This window comes from Malania oleifera, chromosome 2, assembly GCF_029873635.1.
Source record: "Malania oleifera isolate guangnan ecotype guangnan chromosome 2, ASM2987363v1, whole genome shotgun sequence".
Lineage (NCBI taxonomy): Eukaryota > Viridiplantae > Streptophyta > Magnoliopsida > Santalales > Ximeniaceae > Malania > Malania oleifera.
Window position 1 is genome coordinate 72,716,791 of NC_080418.1, and position 21,081 is coordinate 72,737,871.

The window sequence follows — 21,081 nt, forward strand, 5'->3', positions numbered from 1 at the left end:
ATGGATTTTGAATGGTTTGGATGATTGGAAATGTGAGGAATGCTTTAATTACACAATCCAACGATGGTTGCTATAGGGGGCTCCTTATTAGTTTTCTTGTGATAAAGGAAACATTGTGACACCCCATTTTGCCCAGGGACTTATCTAACAAAATTGAATAATATTTTTTGTTTATTTCATGAGAAAATACAAGAAAAGGAAAAAATATAGAAAAATTGAATTTTTCTTTACATTGAAAATAAAAAAAATAGAAAGAAAAAAATATGAAAAAAAGAAAAAAAATCCATATTCTTCAATCTTTCGTGCTGGCACTTGCACACGCACAAAAGAGTAATAGAAATCAGAAATAAAAACTAATTGACATGTTAAATATGATTTGGGTTATGGTTAACCAATTTTTCAATTCATTTTAAGTTTGATTAATCAATTAAAAATTGATTGATCAATCAAATTTAATCCAACTTGATCCCTCAAGCCTATAAATAGAGGTGTCCACACACACACAGAGATGGAATCGAGAGTGGGAGGCAGAAAATTGAGAGTTTGAAAGAGTTGTGAGTTTGGAGCAGAATTTGTGAAGATTAAAAAAGGGTGGAATTCAAAAGAATTCTGATAAAGGCTATGAGGTCAGAATTTAGAATCAGAGAAGTTGTAGAACATAAGGCTTAAAGATTGATAAGCGGAGGGTTAGAATCAAAGAAGTTGTGAAGGATTGACGTCAAGCTTAAAGATTTGAGGAGTTTGAAGAAAAAGGTTAGTTTCTTTTTAATTTTTGTTTAAATCTGTTTTAATTACAAAAAGTTTAAAATTCAAAATCTTGTGATTTGAGTGTAAATCTGAATTCAAGATTTGGATCCGAACACCCAAACCCAAATACCCATATTTAGATTTGAACTGGTATACCCAAACCCGAGTTAACTACTTGAGATCCAACCCAATCAATTGATCCGGAGACCCAAGACCCATATCCAATTTGGACCTGGGTCCATTGACCATTTACCTGTGATAGCTTAGCCCAATCCCATTCCATTGGACCCAAAGCCCAATTGGGCATGTGATAACTCAGCTGAATCCCGTTAAATTAAACCAAAAACCCAATTGGGCCTAAGATAATTTAGTCAATTTAATCCAAGTATGAGCCTATTTAATCCACAACCATTAACCTAAACATGCAAACCCATTTAATCCAAGCCCATTAGCCCAAATATGCACAACTGTTGGAATTGGTGTGATCCCAAAAAGGGGGTGAATTAGGTTTTAAAAATTTTTGGTTAATTTTAAATATTTTTCGATTCACGACAGTTCATATCCCATTCAATATTAAAATCTTGTATGTGAAACGATTAGGCAATCAGTGCAGACATACACATGTGCAACGTATCTTATTTAAATTAAATGTGTGCATACGAATAATTATAATAGTAAATAAGCAAGCATACACATATGGAAACTAAAGTGTAATAATTAAATGAGATAAATAGAGAGTGACAGACGATATTTGTTATCGAGGTTTGGCCAAACTAGCCTACGTCCCCGCCTTGGGCATACCCCCGAAGGATTGCACTATCCCTACTCACTTAAACGGTTGGAACAAAATCCGTTTACACCCTCACCTTATAGGGCAAGAAAAACCTTAGCTCAATTACCATGCTGAGCCCAACTGGTCTCCCTTACAGGGCAGAGACTTCCTTGTTCAATTTCCTAGCTGAACCAAATCGGTTTCCCTTACAGGTCGAAGACTTCCCATTTTAATTACGGGCTGAACCCAATCAGTACATTAAAACAATTTTTGTACATGAAAAATGCTTCTGAAAATACAAGTAGAAATGTACACAATAAAGCTTAATGCACTCTCTAACATGATATGAGATAATACTCAGTTGAGTGAGGGTGTTTTTCTTAAAAAAAAATTTTGCACACAAAAATTCATATGATCTTTGATTTCAAAAATGAAATATGCAATAAGCGTTTTCAAATATCTGAATGGGATGAGTATGTTTTCGAATAAAAATCTTGCAATGAAAATGTTTGGAGAAGCTAGGAGTTAAGCTCGAAAATATTTGTGCAAAGAATACTATTTGAGCATTTGAATCTTGCAATAGAAGTGCAGAGATTCAAAGGCTACGAAGAGTTTTTCCACAGTATATTTATCAAAGAAAAATTTTTTGGAATAACTCTAAACTTATTCTCCAAAATAATTTTCAAACTAACAGTTAAAGAGAGTAAGTGATTTTTTAAAACAAAATGCCCGAACAAAATAAAGTGCTCTCTTTCAAAAGATTTTCCAAAGAGTTATAAAGAGAGTTGGAGAGTGCATGTAAAATTTTACCCTAAAGTGATTTTGCAAATAAAATTGTAAGTGGGGAAACTTTGATTAAGAAAATAATTTGAGAGAAAAATTGGTTAATGAAATCTACTAATCAAAGCAAATGAAGAGGTATTTATTGTTTTTCAGAAAATTATGACCATTAGAAACACACTTGGTATTTTGAAAAAGATTAATGACAAATTAATTAAGTTTTTGAACTTGGTTATGCGGCCAAACAGAAAGGTTCGATCGACTGAAATAAGGTTTGGTTAGCTAATTATGTAGTTCGGCTTGCTGAGCAAATGCTTTGGTTGACTAAGCCCTCAAAAGCTTTTAAAACAATTTAAGATTTCGGGCTGCAGAGCAAATGGCAAGTTGGCTGAGCCAAAGGCGATTTTTCGAACCTTTGTTAGTTTGGTCAACCGAGGCATTTTTAAACTACAAGTTTGGTCGCCCGGGGACGCTAGAAAAGTCAATATCAGCGTTTGGTTGACTGTGGAAGGTAAGCTCATTTTACGATCGGACGCCCAAGGCATGGTCAACAAATTGACTTTTGGCCTATAGTGTGTTCAGTCGACCAAGGTGTTTATAGTTGAATGGGTCGGCCGATGAGGCTTTTTAATTAAGCTAAAAATCCAATGTTAGTGAACTGAAATCTTGGTAAGCCCTAATTTTTTACCTTAATTTATTTTAAAATCCTTTGTGTGATTTAGGCAATTTTGAAAAAGGTTTTATATAAATGGTTCGGTCCCTAAAGTCAATCTAAGGTTGTCTGAACAATCAATTCATATCATGTAGATGCATGTATTATTACAAACCAAATAATAAAGAATTTGAAACCTAAGGTGTAGTCTTAGGAGAAGGGGTGAATTGGGTTATTTAAAATTCCTTAGATTCTTTTTATGAGTTCTTGCATTTTTATAATCTTTTAAAGACTTCTTATATTCTTGTTGATTAGGCAATCCACACAAACACTTACTTCCTCTATTTAATCCACAACCATGACATACACAACCAATTGATTAGCTATTCAAGCCAAACAAACACCATACAAGTAATTAATATTAGCTTTGCAATATTCAGCATCCCTGTATATGAATGTGCAAGTCCTGTAGTTGGCCTTTAAACTAAAGATTAAAATAACATCCAATCACTTTTTCAAAATCAGAATTTAAATAAACCTTCAGCTAATAGGTTTTGGGTTGTTAACCAATCAACGTACTTCCTTACGATTTCCGCAAAAATTGATTAACCAATGTACTCCCTTTCAATTTCCGCAAGCCCAAGAACATTAGGCTTAGGTTTATTTAATTTCCAATATATGTTATTCTTATAATTGAAAGAATTACAACATCCACACAGTATATATTTTTTCTGGAATTTAAAAGAGAGTAAGGGAAAGAGAGTGACACCGCTGCTTTTATGAGGTTCGGCTTACCCTGGCCTATGTCCCCGCCTTAGGTCAACCACCAAAGGATTTCACTATATCATGTTCCTTCTGGGTGGAACAAAAACCTTTACAATAACCAACCAAATTTTCAGGAAGAGAAACCTCTCCAAGCAACAACCTATGCTTGGTTGAACGATCCAATAATACCTTGAACCGTCAAAGATCTACTAGAAAGGAATGGATATCTATGTACAAAAACACTCTCAAACATAGAGCAAGTTGTACAAGTTAAATCTCAAATCGTACATCAAAACCAAAACTAAATAGAAAATGTGAAGCTCATTTAGAAGTCACCAATGGTTTTGTAAATATTTTTTATGCAACTAAGAACCAATCCCTTTTTTAAATCAAGGAATTTCATAGAGTTTCTACTCAGCAAAGGTGTGAGCAAAAATGAGCTTTAGGAGAACTTTAGCGTAGAAATCGTGTATTGTTTGAGTGTATTTTTCATTGATCAAGGGACGTATTTATAGATTTTTTTTTAAAGAAAAGTTTCCTCATTTAACATGGAGCATTTAGGTAACTTTTCAAAAAAATATTGAATCATAGAATCAATTTTGAAAATCTTCCCATAAGTTTGAAATTGAAAAATTCTCCGCAGAGCCAGTTAGCTAACCCACTCGACTGGGTCACGTTTTGTACTAGTCAGTCGGCTGGACAGGAGGCTGACACCATTCTATCTCTCAAAAAATAGTTCTAATAAATTGTTAGTCGGCCGATTGAACCATGCTCAAAATTGTCAGTCGGCTGGGTACTCTCAGTCGGTTGGGCGTTTTTAGTTCATCGAGTCAGTTGGCTGGACAGTTAACTTTGCTGAAGGTTTCCTATCAATCGGCTGATTGAACCACATACAAAAATGATCAATCGGTTGGGTACTGTCAGTCGACTAGGTACTTTTAGTTCATCGAGTCGGTCAGCTGGGCAGTCCTCTCTTTTCAAATATTTTTTCTATTTCTTATTTCTTTAAAATCTAGTTTACTTGAAAAACTTAATTATAACTTTTCAAAAAAAAAATTTCAAGATTTTTTCAAGTGCTGGTCTCTAAGTCTTTGTATTTTAAGGAGCTTCACATATCTAAATAGTAATGACTTGATGTACTTACAAATATCCTTCTAAGCATGATCTCCTTAGTCACTAAGTCTTGCAGCCTTTTGAGGCTCAGTCTTTACTTCAAAATCTGCTTGGCCTTTAAGCTCTTCATGTATTTTTTATTTCTTCAATCTTCTGAGAAGCTTTCATTTGATTGTCTTTGATTTATAGCGTGCTTCCCTGATTTACCATGAGTTTCCTTTGGCTTGGTCTTGAAACAACACCACTCAACAACACATGTTAAAACATAATTCATTTTGTTATCATCGAAACAAGATTGAAAAGCCTAGTTAAGCCAACAATCTCTCTCTTTTTGATGATGACAAATGAGGAGCAAAAATTTGAGTAAGCCTTAAAAAGTCTCTCCCTTACAATAATCATGATCTTAACAATATTTGTAGTTTCAATATTGTACAATGTCTTGCTCATTACATCATTCAAGTTCAAGATCATTCAATATCGAATGCTTCTCCCCTTCCTTTGATACATATATCATGTTTGAATTTTCCAATATCATGCTCAATTTTTGCTCAATAAAAATTTTTAATATATGTGTTGTAACATCTTTAAATTTACAATCAGGCATATGTTGTCCAACATTCATATTTGCTAAAAATACTTCAAAAAGTCATATTTTTCCTACACAATTCATCATTCTTTCCCTCTTTTGAAATTAATTCATGAAAATTAGGGAAAAATCATACTATACGCAATGAATCATAATACTCCTCCTAAGTTTAATACATTCAGATTTGATACCAGTTATGCTTTTTATCATCCCAGGCTTCAAATATTTATTCATGTCATGTATGTGCTCACGGATACTAATATCAAATACTAATATCATGTCAATATTAGCAATATCATTACATGCTCATAATTATGTTGTATTGCTCAAATACCAATTGATATATTCATGGATACCAATATACTTCTTTAGATACTAATGTTGATGTCATATCATGCACTACTCATAGATGCTAATTTTTCATTTATTCATGTGACCCATCATAAGCATACATGGTCAAGAATTAATCAAGGCATGTCAAAATTCATGTTTCTAAATCATGCTTACTAAATTTAAGCTTAGATTTTCAAAATATAGTAAGCCATAAATCATTAATATTTTCATCATCTTTAAGAGTTCAAGATACCAATTTCAAGATATACACATGTAGCCGATTGCATATCACATAAGCATGAAGTCTATCATTATCATATGCATTGTATTATACTTCTATTTGGATCGTTGTTATGTTGCTAAAAAATTTTACCATCATTCGAAAAAAAAAAAAAAAACGAGGGGAAAGAAACAAGCAAAGCAATCAAGCTAAGTGTTTTTTCATACAACATATCGAAGTACACGCAAAAAAAATATTTAGAGCACACAAAGAGACAAACTCTAGGTCAGTTGACTGACCATTCAAATGACTCAAGTTTTATAAATGAGCCTAGGGTTTATATGTCAGTTAGTCGGCCGACCTCAGGGTCAGTTGGTTGACTACTCTTTATTCCAAGAAAACTCCTTCAGTCAGTGGGGTGACCTCAGGGTCAATTGACTGACTGTAGTTTTTTCTTTAAACTTTGTCCTTTAGTTAGTTTCTCTACTATGTAGTAGACCAAGCTCTCTTCTAATGGTTATAAATCTATCTTCTGAGAGAGGTTTAGTGAAGATATCAGCCCATTGATCATTTGTATTGATGAATTCTAGAATGATGTCTTCTTTTTGAACATGATCTCTTAGGAAGTGATATCTTATGTCAATGTGCTTGGTTCTTAAGTATGAAATAGGATTTTTAGATATGTTTATTGCACTCGTATTATCACACTTAATTGGTATAGTTGTATATTTCAAATTGAAATGTCTTAATTGCTATTTCATGTACAGTGTTTGCGCACAACAACTCTCGGCTGCTACATATTCAGCCTCAGCAGTTGACAAAGCCACGAAGTTTTGTTTTCTAGAGAACTAAGAAACTAAAAATCTTGCTAAGAAGTGGCATGTGCCACTTGTACTTTTTCTATCTATTTTACACCCTGCATAGTCCGCATTTGAATAACTAATCATTTCAAAACTGGTGTCCTTAGGGTACCATAGTCCTAAGTCCACAGTTCCTATTAAGTATCTTAGAATTCTCTTAACAGCTATTAGGTGTGATTCCTTAGGCGCTGATTGAAAACATACACACATACACACACTAAATATTATGTCGGGTCGACTGGCTATTAAATATAGTAGGTTTCCAATCATACCTCTATAATACTTTGTGTCTACGGGTTTTCCCTTTTCATCTTTGTCTACGTTGATGGAAGTACTCATAAGAGTTCCTATGGGTTTACTATTTTCCATACCGAATTTTTGTATCATTTCTTTTATGTATTTGGATTGATTTATAAAAGTCCCATTCTTTGCTTGTTTGATTTGAAGTCTAAGAAAATAACTTAATTCTCCTATCATGCTTATTTCAAATTCTTCTTGCATACATTTTGCAAATTCTTTACATAGATGTTCATTAGTGGCACCAAATATTATGTCATCTACGTAGATTTGAATTAAAAGTATGTCATCTTCCTTAGTTTTAATGAACAAGGTACAATCAATTTTTCCTCTTGAAAACCCATTCTCAATTAGAAACCCACTAAGTCTTTCATACCAAGCCCTAGGGGCCTATTTTAATCTATACAAAGCATTAGTTAGTCTAAATACATGATTATGAATTTCTATATTTTCAAAACTAGGGGGTTGTTCAACATATACCTCTTCATTAATATAACCATTTAAGAATACACTTTTGACATCCATTTGGTATAGCTTAAATTCTTTGTAGGAAGCATAAGCTAACAGAATTCTTGTAGCCTACATTCTAGCTACAGGGGCAAAGGTTTCATCATAGTCTTTCCCTTCTTCTTGGTTATATCCTTTAGCTATAAGTCTAACTTTGTTTCTAACGATTATACCATTCTCATCCTTTATATTTATAAATACCCATTTGTTCCTATGATCGAATGATTTTCAGGTTTGGGTACTAATTGCCATACTTTGCTTCTTTCAAATTGGTTTAATTCTTCTTGCATAGAAATTATCAAAGAGTCATCTTTAAAGGCTTCTTCAACATATTTAGGTTCATTTTGAGATAGGAATGCATAGTGATTGCATAGATTCTTTAGAGAAGATCTAGTAGTTACACCTCTAGATGGTTCACCTATAGTTTGATCTTGAGGGTGATCTTTTTCGTACTTCCATTCTCTTGGTAATTACGGATTTTTTATAGGTTCATTTTTGGGTTTTCATCATTTATTTCCTTTTCTTCTTTGATTTCTATCTCATCCTCCTTTTTGAAAATATCATCCTTTTCTTCATTTTTGACTTCTCTTGAAAAAAGATTTGATTTATCAAAGTCTACGTGGATTGATTCAAATATGGTGAGTGTTCGTTTGTTATAGATCCTATAGGCCTTACTATTTATAGAGTATCCTAGGAAAATACTTTCATCCTATTTAGCATCAAATTTTCCTAAATTATCTTTGTTATTGAGCACAAAACACTAATACCCAAAGACATGAAAGTAAGTTATGTTACTCCCAAAGCAAGCTGTATTTACAACTTCGACCCAAAAATACTTGGGCAAGTTATTTTCATTAAGCATAGTTCTTACCATTTCTTGATGGGTTCTATTTTTACTTTCCACAACTCCATTTTGTTGTGGGGTTCTAGGTGCTGAAAAGTTGTGGCTTATGCCATGATCATTGCAAAATTTTTCAACGTCATGATTCTTAAATTCTCTTCCTTGGTTACTTCTTAGATTTGAGACATTGTACCCTTTCTCATTTTGAAGCTTCTTGCATAGAGTGATTAATGAATTACAAGCTTCCTCTTTGTTAGCTAAAAACAATACCCATGTATATCTAGAGTAATCATCAACAATTACGAATGTGTATTATTTTCCACCTAAGCTTTGAGTTCTAGTAAGACCAAACAAGTCTAAGTGTATGAGTTCTAGGGGTCTACTAGTTGATATATGTTTCTTCTTTTTGAAGCTTTTCTTGATTTGTTTTCCCAATTGACAGACATCACATACTTTATCTTTGATAAACTTGGTGTTAGGCAAGTCTTTAACTAAATTCTTTTTAGAAAGCTTGGATATAAGATCTATGCTAGCATGTCCTAATCTTCTATGCCAAGCCAACTATTTTCACTCATTGCAGCTAAGTAAGTTATATCTTGAGAGATCAAGCTATCAAGGTTTATACAATACACATGTTCATTCTATGTGTAGTGAATAGTGTCTTATGATCATTAGAATTCTGAATTATGCATTTGTCTTTCTTAAACATTATTTCAAATCCTTTGTCGCTAAGTTGACTAATGCTTAATAGATTATGTTTTAGACCATCAACTAACAAGACATCATCTATAGTGAGTGAAGAGCCTTTACCTATTTTACCAATTCTGATGATCTTTCCTTTTGCATTGTCACCAAAGGTTACAAATCCTCCATCCTTTTGAGTGAGAGAAGTGAACTTAGATTTATCTCCCGTCATATGTCTTGAATATCAACTGTCCAAGTACTATTTATCTTTAGATGGAGTGGCCCTAAAGCAAACCTACAAGAAAGGATTTATGTTGTTATTTTTGGAACCCAAACTTTCTTAACTTTCTTTAAATCTTGCCTAGCTTTAGCGTTTATCTTCCATTCATTTTTTACTTTGATGTACTTTTTCTTGAGTGGACAATTAAACATTATATGACCTTTATTTTTATACATGTAGCAAGTAGCATGCTCATAAATGTTTTTCGATGAAGTACTTGCATAGTGTTTAGATCGATTTACAAAATATCCCATAAATAAGTTTTTCTCTTTCTTGTTTGGTGTTTTATTGTAACCAATTCCTTCTTTATTGTTAGTCATCCTTTGTTGTCCTACCATTCTTTCGAAGTTATATTTGCCTTTGGTAAAGTTGTAAATGACCTTTTCCTTTTCTTGAATTTGGTTTCTAAGATCAATTATTTCTTGCACTCTCTTACTATCTTCATTCACTTGAGACTTAGCTAATTTTGGAGGCAAGTCATCTACTTTCTTCTCAAGCTCTTCAATCTATAAGTCTTTTTCTTTTTCAACAAATTTTGAGGATTCAAGCTGATTTCTAAGTGTTTCATTTTGTTGTTTCAAGCTTATGTTCCTCTTTGAGACCTTAATGAACTTATTATGGAGAGAGAATAATTCAGCTTGAAGTTCTTTATAAGAAGGCATGCTTTCACATGAATTACTACATGATTCACATAAATCTTCAAAGAGAGAGTAGTAAGAGTTTTCGTCTTCATTGTGTGCCATGAAGCACATGTTTGCTACTTTTTGATCGCTTGAATTGCTCTCCAATTCACTCGAACTTGTGTCATCCCAAGTTGCTTTCATTACAGGCTTCTTTTTTCCTCTTTTCCTTCTTGAGTTGTGGGCAGTCCAACTTGTTGCGTTCGGTCTTTTTATAGTGATAGCAAGTGGGAGGTTCTTTTTTGCTTTTGTATTCCCTTTTATTACTTTCACCTTTTTCAGTTTTTGATCCGTTGAATTTTCTAGTGAATTTCTTGTTTCTTTTGAAGAATTTTTCAAGTCTTTTAGTTATGGAGGCTAAGTCTTCATCTTCTAATTCACTAGATTCATTATCTTCTTCACTTGAATGTTCTTTTGAGGCTTTTAGAGCTATAGATTTCTTATTTTTATTTTCATTGCTTCTTTCTTTCAAAATTATTTCATAGGTTAGAAGTGATCCTATGAGTTCATCTAATGAAGTTGTTTTGAGGTTTCTCCCTTCCGTTATGGTTGTGGCTTTCGGTTCCCAAATAAGTAGAAGTGCTCTTAGAATTTTGCAAATCATCTCATGGGTGGAATATGTTTTTCCAAGGCACTTAGTGAGTTTATGATATGTGTGAACCTAGTGTACATACTTGTTATAGTTTCATCGGAATTCATCCTGAGAGCTTTGTCTTCACTAGTTAACATATCAATTCTACTATCCCTAACATCTACCATGCCTTCATAGGTTACTTCTAATTTATCTCAAATTTCTTTAGCTGTTTTACACACCATTACTCTATTGAATTCATTTCCATCAAGTGCACAATGTAGGGCATTTATTGCACTTGAGTTAATTTGCAGCATTTTGTAATCTGATTTGATTAGTTCTTAATCTTCCTTAGGTTCTTCTTTTCCATCTACTAATTTAGTAGGGATCAGATTTCCATTTGTGATAACATTCCATGCCTTCCAGTCCATTGTTTGAAGGTAGATTCTCATTTGTTGCTTCCAAAAGGTGTAATTGAGTCCACTAAAAATGGGTGGTCTAGTTGAGGATTGACCCTCACTAAAGGGTGCTACTCCTATTTGTGCCATCTAGATCTTTATATAGCTACTTATTAGGATTTACTATAACCGCACTGTAAGAACCTGAACCGTGATATATCGATTTAATTAATTAAGAAAAGGGTAGAATGGTAAATTGAACAGGCTTCGTCAACGAAGCCAGAGTTCGTTGATGAAGGCCTAAGGTTGCTCGGTGATGAAATAAAGGAGCACATCGATGAGGAGAAGCCAAAGGGTTTCGGGAATCTGGAAATCTCAAGCTCTTCGACGAGGTCACCGTCTCGTCAATGAATTATTTTTAGTTCCTCGTCGACGAAGATGCCATCTCGTCAACGAGGACGGCCGAGTCAAAGGGCTGTAAATATCTATTTTCATTACTTCTCAGCTAAGAAATCTCAAATCCTCTCTTTATCTCTCTAGGAACTCGAAATACTCTCTCTCTCTCTCTCTCTCTCTCTCTCTCTCTCTCTCTCTTTAGATTTCTTCGTTGTACATTGTGGGAATCGTAGATCCAATGTTACCACGAGGATTAGGGAAGGATCCTCTATAAGATTTACGGATTGGATCTTCGTTTCGGGCATTTTTGGGCTTTGGCTCGAAATTGAGGTAAGACTCGGTTTTCAATTCTATTTTGGTAATTATGGAGGGAATATAATTGTGAGTATTTTCTATACTATGGTTTATAGGTTTTGGGAACTCGGTTCGCTATTTAGGGGTCGTAGAGCTAGGGATTTGTCATTTGGGGAAAGGTAAGGGGATTCAGTTTATGTCGGTTATTTTTGAAATCAGACTAGGTAAAACTATGGTTCACGGTCCTGTGTGCGTTTTGGTTATTTATTTGGGGGAATCTAATGGGTAAAATTATGGGTTTTTTATGTAGTAGTTTTGGAAAAAAGGGGGCGATGGGCTGCATCCCTGGTTTTGTTGGAAAACCGTTAATATATTGTGATATATTTTATGTTATAAGGATGCTCGTGCCTTGACTTGTTTAAACTGTATATGTTTGGAAAATCATGATTTTAGATTACCAAATAAGTGTGGAATTGTTTGGCTATATGAACATGCATGTGTTGTGTATTGATGAAATGAAATAGGAACGGGGTTCTGAATTATTTCAGGTTTTGAAATCCGGCTTTTGCTGAAGAGTGTGCAATACCACTAGATCAGTCAGCTTTTGCCATAGGGTGTGAAAACACAAAATTTGCACCAGTTCAACACTGTGGGCTGATGTTATGCCAGGTTACTAGGGGCACCGGCGTTTGCTGAAGGGTGTAAAGTATCACCAGACTACCGACTTTTGCAAAAGGATGTGAGATATCACTAGGCCGGTTTTTACTAAAGGGTGTGAAATACCTCCAGACAGTCTGGCTTCGGCTGAAAGGTGTGACGACACCAGATTGTATTGCTTGTTTTGTGAAAATACTAGAGCTATTTTTTAACTGTTTGAACTATGCATGTAGTATGTCATGATAACACTCAAATGCCACACACACCGATATAACCTAATTCTTCCTTACTTAAAGATGTCTCACCCCTACTGTACGTACATATTTTTCAAGTCCTTCGAGTAACCGGAACTAGAGTCCTTGTGTGGGGAGCGTAGTGGTCAGTGTACTGTGAGAGATACTTAGGTAAGTACTAGGCCTGTACTGGATTGTCTTTAGTCGTTTTGGCTAACACCCGGGTTTATGTTTTGTATTATGGAACCTGGATTCCTTTTGTATAGACTCTGGTATGGTACAGAATATGTATAGAAAAACCTTTTTCCATTGTGTATATATATTATATATGAATGTGTATAGGGTATATAGGAACCCCACGAGGTCGGACCCTCATTCATTGTGTTGTGTCATTGATGATTTGTATGATACATGGACATGTTAGGATACTTATTCACCTCTAGGTCCCTGTACTGGGTTCGGGGCGTGACAACTTGGTATCAGAGCCAGGTTGTTAGGTCTTGTAGACTTGGTTAGGTGTAGCTGTGTGTATATACTAGAGTATAGGATGTTGGAAATGAGTAGAGTAGGTCGAGGGTTGTTTTGTTGTTAGATTGGAACTCGTTGGCGGTGTTATGTGTTTTTCCTGGAATGACGATTTCAGTAAAATCACAGCAAATCATTGATGATTTTTGCGTCGGTGTGGTAGGACAGGCATGGACCCGTGAGGTAGTAGTTAACATGAATACTCATAGAAAATTGTGTTAATTGTACGTGTTATAGGGGTATTAATAGATTCTTATTGTCTTTTCAGAATGAAGCCCAAGGATAACAACTTGGAGAGTGGCTCCGAAGAGACTGCGAGTGATGAGTCTCCTTCTATGCCTTGAGGGTTGACAAGGCAGGTCCTACGGGAGATCGAGTGGAGTGTCAGGAGACTCGAATGCTCTCTAACAGCTGCAAGGTGCACCATTGAGAGGTTCACACACATGCATCCTCCGACGTTCTCAGAAGGACCTGATCCAAAAATAGCAAAGGACTAGGTTAAGAAGACCGAGAGAATTCTGGAAGTCCTCCACTTCATAGATAGGCAAAGAGTCCTCTATGCTACCTTCTAGCTGTCTGGGGAGGCAGGCCAATGGTGGATTGCGATGAATCTGCTGAAGAAGCAAAGAGTTGGTCCTGTGGAGATGACGTGGAGTCGTTTCAAGGAGGTGTTCTTTGACAGATACTTCCCGACTTCCACACATGGCGTTAAGGCAGATGAGTTTTCTACTCTGATTTAAGGAAGTATGACGATGCAGGGGTATGTGGCTCGGTATATAAAGGTATCCAGTTTCGACCGTGCTTGATCTCGAACGAGTACGAGAAGACTCGGAGGTTCAATAAGGGCCTGAGAAAGGACATCCACAGATTAGTGGGGATGCTTCAGATCTGTGAGTTTTCGATCTTGGTAAATAAGGCCACGGTGATCGAGACTGGCATTCGAGAGGATGAGGTGGATCAGGAGTAGAAAAAAAGGCCAGTACCTTCTGGTTCTCAATATAAATCTCGCCAGGGATCATGGAAGAAGAGGAATAGGGGCTCGAGTCATCGCCATAGTACCGAGCATCAAGATTCTCAGATGAGCCAGTCACGTGATTGTTGTGTTAGGTGCCACAAGTAGCATGACTGAGCATGCCAGCCATTTGGAGGTAACTGCTACAATTGTGGCCAGTCAGGTCATATGGCTCGGGATTGTTACGCACCAAAGAGCGGTATGCCTACTTCGAGTTAGAATTGAGGAAGTAATCAGGTAGCCTGGGGAACTTATCAGGTGAACACAGTTGCGGCAAGGGTGTACTCGCTTACTCTAGTGGATGCTCAGCATGTGAGAAATGTGGTGACAGGTACTTTGATATTGCTTTTAAATAGAGTTGTGATGTTATTTGATTTGGGTGTGACCCACTCCTTTATATCTTCTAATTTTGTGAAACTGTGTTGGGTTAAGACCCGAGTCATGAATGGAGAATTGTTTGTAGCTACACCATTTGGGAGTATATCGCTCTATAGGAAGATGCTAGAAAACTACCTAGTGGTAATTCAGGGAAGACTACTATCGTGAATCTTGTGGTATACGACATGTCTGGGTTTGATGTCATACTGGGGATGGATTGGTTATATTCCAATTATGTTATTATCAACTGTTGTAGAAAGGTGGTAGTGTTCAGACCTCCTAGGGAGCAGGAGTATGAGTTTGTAGGATCGCATGTGCGTTCAACGCCACAGGTCCTATCGGCATCGCAGGTGAGAAGGTTACTCTTGGACGGATATCAGGGGTACCTAGCTTGTGTGAGGGAACCACCGCAGGATGAATTGAAGCTTGAGGATATTCGAGTGGTTAACGAGTTTCCGAATGTGTTTCCCAAAGATTTACCTGGTTTACCTCTGGATTGTAAGGTAGAGTTTGCGATAGAGTTGCTACCTGGAAAGGCATCGATCTCTAAAGCTCCTTACCGAATGGCTCTAGCAGAACTTCAGGATTTGAAGGAGCGGTGTAGAAATTACTGGACAAGGGCTTTATCCGACCTAGTGTTTCACCCTGGAGAGCCCCAGTTTTGTTTGTGAAGAAGAAAGAAGGGTCGATGCGTATGTGCATTGATTACAATGAGATCAACAAGGTGACTGTTAAGAATCGTTACCCGTTGCCTTGTATCGATGATCTCTTTGATTAACTGCAGGTGACGCAGGTCTTCTTGAAGATTGACCTACGGTCAGGGTATCATCAGGTGAGGGTCATATCTGAGGATGTTGTGAAGACTGCTTTCTGAACCAGATATGGTCACTATGAGTTCTTATTCATGCCTTTTGGGTTGACGAATGCTCCGATGATGTTCATGGATATGATGAATAGGGTTTTCCTTGAGTACCTGGATCTATTCGTAGTGGTGTTCATCGATGACATTCTGGTATATTCAAGGAGTTCGGAAGAGCATGAAAATCATCTGAGGTTGGTACTACAGATTCTGCGGGAGAGAAAGTTGTATCCCAAATCGAAGAAGTGTGAATTTTGGTTGAATTAGGTCGCATTTTTAGGCCATGTGGTGTCTGAAGGCGGTATCTCAGTTGATCCTAGCAAGATCAAAGTTAGGGTCGACTGGGTAAGACCGAAGAGTATGCAAGACGTTTGGAGTTTTCTAGGACTGGCGGGCTACTATCGTCGATTCGTGGAGGGATTCGCTAAATTTCCTGGGCCTCTAACACGATTGACCAAGAAGGGGGTGAAGTTTGATTGGAATGAGGATTGCGAGCAGTGTTTCAAGGAGTTGAAACAGCGATTGGTTACCGCTCCAATTTTGACCATTCCTTCGAGGGATGATAGTTTTGTGATCTATACTGATGCATCTCTGAAGGGTCTGGGATGTGTGCTTATGCAACAGGGTAAGGTAATAGCTTATGCTTCTTAGCAACTGAAGGAATACAAGAAAAATTACCCTACGCATGATATGGAATTAGCTGTCGTAGTTTGTGCACTGAAGATTTGGCAACACTACTTGTATGGTGTTCAATGCAAGATTTTCATAGATCACAATAGCCTCAGGTACTTTTTCACATGGAAGGAGCTTAACATGATGCAGCGATAGTGGCTTGGGCCGATCAAGGACTACGATTGCACCATTAGCTGTCACCCGAGGGAAGCCAATGTGGTGGATGATGCGTTGAGTTAGAAGTTAGAGCATGCGGCGGAATTTGTGGTGGTAGCTTAGCATCATATCAGATGGGATCTGGAAAGCCTTGGCATAGAGTTGGTGTCCGGTGATCATCAGACTTTCATTGCTAGTTTGGTGATTCAACAGACTTCGTTTGAGCGTATTAAAGCCGCGCAGGCTAGTGATACGGAGTTAGTTGAGATTGTGGAGAAAGTGCAGTAGGGATTAGCTGTGGATTTTAACATCTTTGAGGGAGGTGTGTCAAGGTTTGGGACCAGGCTATATGTTCCAAACGACAACGAGATTAGAAGGACGATTCTGGAGGAAGTTCATCGTTCTTTGTATACGGTATATCCTGGTAGCACGAAGATGTATCGAGATTTGCGTGACCTTCTGGTGGACTAGTGTGAAGAGGCAAATTGCTTAGTTTATGGAGCAGTGTCTAACGTGTCAATAGGTGAAGGTTGAACATCAAAGGCCGGCAAGGCCCTTATAGCTTTTATCTATTCTGAAATGGAATGGGAGCATATTTCTATAGACTTTGTGACCAGATAGCTGCCAGTGCTTCACAGACAGAATGTCATTTGGGTGATTGTGGACAGGTTGATGAAATCTGCTCACTCTTTACCAATGAACGTTAGCTACCCTTTGAGATAGTTAGAATGCATGGTGTACTAGAGTCCATTATGTCAGATCAAGACCCGAGGTTTACCTCTCGTTTCTGGAAGAGCTTGCAGGAAGCACTAGGAATGAAGCTTACTTTTAGTATAGCGTTCCACCCCCAAACTGAGGGATAGTCGAAGAGGACAATACAGATCTTGGAGGATATGTTACGAGCTTGTGTGTTAGACTTCGGTGGTAGTTAGATACAATTTATGACACTGGTAGAGTTCGCCTATAACACTAGCTTCTAGGCTAGTAACGGATGGCATCATTTGAGGCTCTGTATGGTCAGAAGTGTCGATCTCCTCTGTATTGGGATGAGGCTAGTGAACGTCAAGTTTTAGGACCTAAACTCGTGCAACGGGCATCTGAGAAGGTGGGTTTGATCTAATATAGGATTAAATTGACTCAGAGTTGGCAGAAGAGTTACGTGAATGTTCGCCGCCGTGAGTTGGAATTTGAGGTGGGGGGTAAAATATTTCTGAAGATCACTCCGATGAAAGGGGTGATGAGATTTAGGAAGAAGGGCAAGCAAAGCCCAAGGTATATCGGACCATTCGAGGTTTATGAGTGAGTGGGTTCGGTAGCCTATAGGATTGCACTACCCCCAGCATTCTCAAGGATCCACGACGTGTTTCACGTGTCCATGTTGAGGAGATACGTGCTAAATCCATTGCATGTTATTAGTTATGAGGACTTGGAAATTGAGGATACTTTAGCATACGAGGAAATACCTATTCAGATTCTAGACCGTAAAGTTCAGAAGCTACATACCAAGGATATACCGTTGGTGAAGGTATTATGGCGGAATCATGAGTTCGAGGAAGCTTCTTGGGAATTGGAAGCAAAGATATGCCAGCGGTATCCACAGTTGTTCTAAGTTTGTGTATGTATTACCCTACTTTGTATTGGAATAGGTGGTTAGTCTTAGGGAGTGTGTGTATTGGGAACTCCTGAGATATTCCTCCGCCATAAGTGAGGGTATGTATATGATGTGATGGGGCTACATTATAGTGGTCATCGATTTTCTTTCTAGAGTCGAGTGTGTGTTTGATTATACGTATGAGTTCATGTATGAGAGATTGCAAATTTTGAGGATGAAATTTTTGTAAGGAGGGGAGGTTGTAAGAACCCGAACCGTGATATATGGATTTAATTAATTAAGAAAAGGGTAGAATGGTAAATTGAGCAGGCTTCATTGATGAAGCTAGAGTTCATCGACAAAGGCCTTATGTTGCTCGGCGACAAAATACAAGAGCTTGTTGGCGAGGAGAAGTCGAAGGGTTTCGGGAATCCAAAAATCTCAGGCTCGTCGATGAGGTCACCATCTCATCGATGAATTATTTTCAGTGTCTCATCGATGAAGACGCCATCTCGTCGACGAGGATAACCGAGTCAAAGGGCTATAAATATTCATTTTCATTACTTCTCAGCTAAGAAATCTTAAATCCTCTCTCTATCTCTCTAGGAACTTAAAATACTCTCTCTCTCTCTCTCTCTCTCTCTAGATTTCTTCGCCGTACGTTACGGGAATCGTAGATCTGATGTTACCACGAGGATCAGGAAAGGATTCTCTACAAGATTTACAAATCGGATCTTCGTTTTGGTCATTTTTGGGTTTTGACTCGAAATTGAGGTAAGACTCGGTTTTCAATTCTGTTTTGGTATAAGGCTCGATTTTCAATTATGTTTCGGTATTAATGGAGGGAATATAATTGTAAGTATTTTTTATATTGTCGTTTATAGGTTTTGGGAACTCGGTTCACTATTTAGGGGCCGTAGAGTTCGAGATTTGTCATTTGGGGAAAGGTAAGGGGATATAGTTTATGTCGGTTATTTTTGAAATCGGACTCAGTAGAACTGTGGTTCACGGTCCTATGTGCATTTTTGTTACTTATTTAGGGGAATCTAACAGGTAAAATTATGGGTTTTTCATGTTAGAGTTTTGGGAAAAAGGGGGCGATGGGCTGCATCCCTGGTTTTGTTGGAAAACCGTTAATATATTGTGATATATTTTGTGTTATAGGGATGGCCATGCCTTGATTTGTTTAAACTATATATGTTTGGAAAATAATGATTTTAGATTACTAAATGGGTGTGGAATTGTTTGGTTATATTAACATGCATGTGTTGTGTTTTGATGAAATGAAATAGGAAAGGGATTCTAAATTGTTCCAGGTTTTGAAATCCGGCTTTTGCTGAAGAGTGCACAATACCACTAGATTGGCAAGCTTTTTTCAAAGGGTGTGAAAGCACTAGATTTGCATTGGTTCAACACTGTGGGCTAATGCTATGTCAGGTTACCGGGGGCACTGGTGTTTTCCGAAGTGTGTGAAATATCACCAGACTGCCGGCTTTTGCCAAAGGGCGTGAGATATCACTAGATCGCCGATACTTACCGGACTTCGGCCGAAAGGTGTGGTGACACCACATTGTATTGTTTGTTTTGGGAAAATATTGGAACTATTTTATCTATTTGAACTGTGCATGTAGTATTTCATGATAACACTCTAATGCCACACACACCAATATAACCTGATTCTTCCTTACTGAGAGGTGTCTCACCCCTACTATGCATACATATTTTTCAAGTCCTTCGAGTAACCGGAACTAGCATCCTTGTGTGGGGAGCGTAGTGGTCGGTGTACTACGAGAGGTACTTAGGTAAGTACTAGGCATGTACTGGGTTGTCTTTAGTGGTTTTGGCTGATACCCGGGTTTATGTTTTGTATTATGGAACCTAGATTCCTTTTGTATAGACTCTGGCATGGTTTAGAATATGTATAGAAAGACCTTTTTTCCGCTGTGTATCTATATTATATATGAATGTGTATAGGGTATACGAGAACCCCACGGGGTCGAACCCTCATTCATTGTGATGTGTCATTGATGATTTGTATGATACAGGGATAGGTTAGGTTACTTATACATCCCTGGGTCTCATTACTGGGTTCGGGGCATGACAGATACCAATTGAAACTTAAGGTGTAGTCCCAAGAGAGGGGGTGAATTGGGTTATTTAAAATTCCTTAGATTCTTTTTATGAGTTCTTGCATTTTTATAATCTTCTAAAGACTTCTTATATTCTTGTTGATTAAGAAAACCACACAAACACTTACTTCCTCTAGTCAATCCACAACCACAACATACACAACCAATTGATTAACTATTCAAGCCAAACAAACATCATACAAGTAATTAATATTAGCTTTGCAATATTCAGCAGCACTGTATATGAATGTGCAAATCCTGTAGTTGACATTTGAATTGAAGATTAAAATAACATCCAATCACTTTTTTAAAATCAGAATTTAAATAAACCTTTAGCTAATAGGTTTTCAATTGTTAACCAATTAACGCACTTCCTTACGATTTCCGCAAAAATTGATTAACCAACATACTCCCTTTTGGTTTTCGCAAGCCCAAGAACAAATTAGGCTTAGGTTTATTTAATTTCCAATATATGTATTTTTTATAATTGAAAGAATTACAACATCCACACAGTATATATTTTTGCTGGAATTTAAAAGATAGTAAAGGAAAAAGAGTGACATTGCTGCTTTTACGAGGTTCGGCTTACCCCAGCCTACGTTCTTGCCTTAGGTCAACCACCTAAGGATTTCACTATACCATATTCCTTCCAGGTGGAAAAAAAATTTTACAATAACCAACCACTTTTTCAGAAAGAGAAACCTCTCCAAGCAACAACCTATGCTTGATCCAACAATCCAACAATACCTTGAACCGTCAAAGAACTAGTAGAAAGGAATGGATATCTGCATACAAAAACACTCTCAAACATAGAGCAAGTTGTACAAGTTAAATCTAAAATCGTACTTCAAAACCAAAACTAAATAGAAAATGTGAAGCTCAAGATTTAGAAGTCACCAATGGTTTTGTAAAGATTTTAGATGCAATTCAGAACCAAACCCTTTTTTAATCTAGCATTTTCATAGCGTTGCCCCCCCAGCAAAGGTGTGAGCAAAAATGAGCTTTAGGAGAACTTTAGCGTAGAAATCGTGTATTGTTTGAGTATATTTTTAATCGATCAAGGGAGGTATTTATAGACATTTTTTAAAGAAAA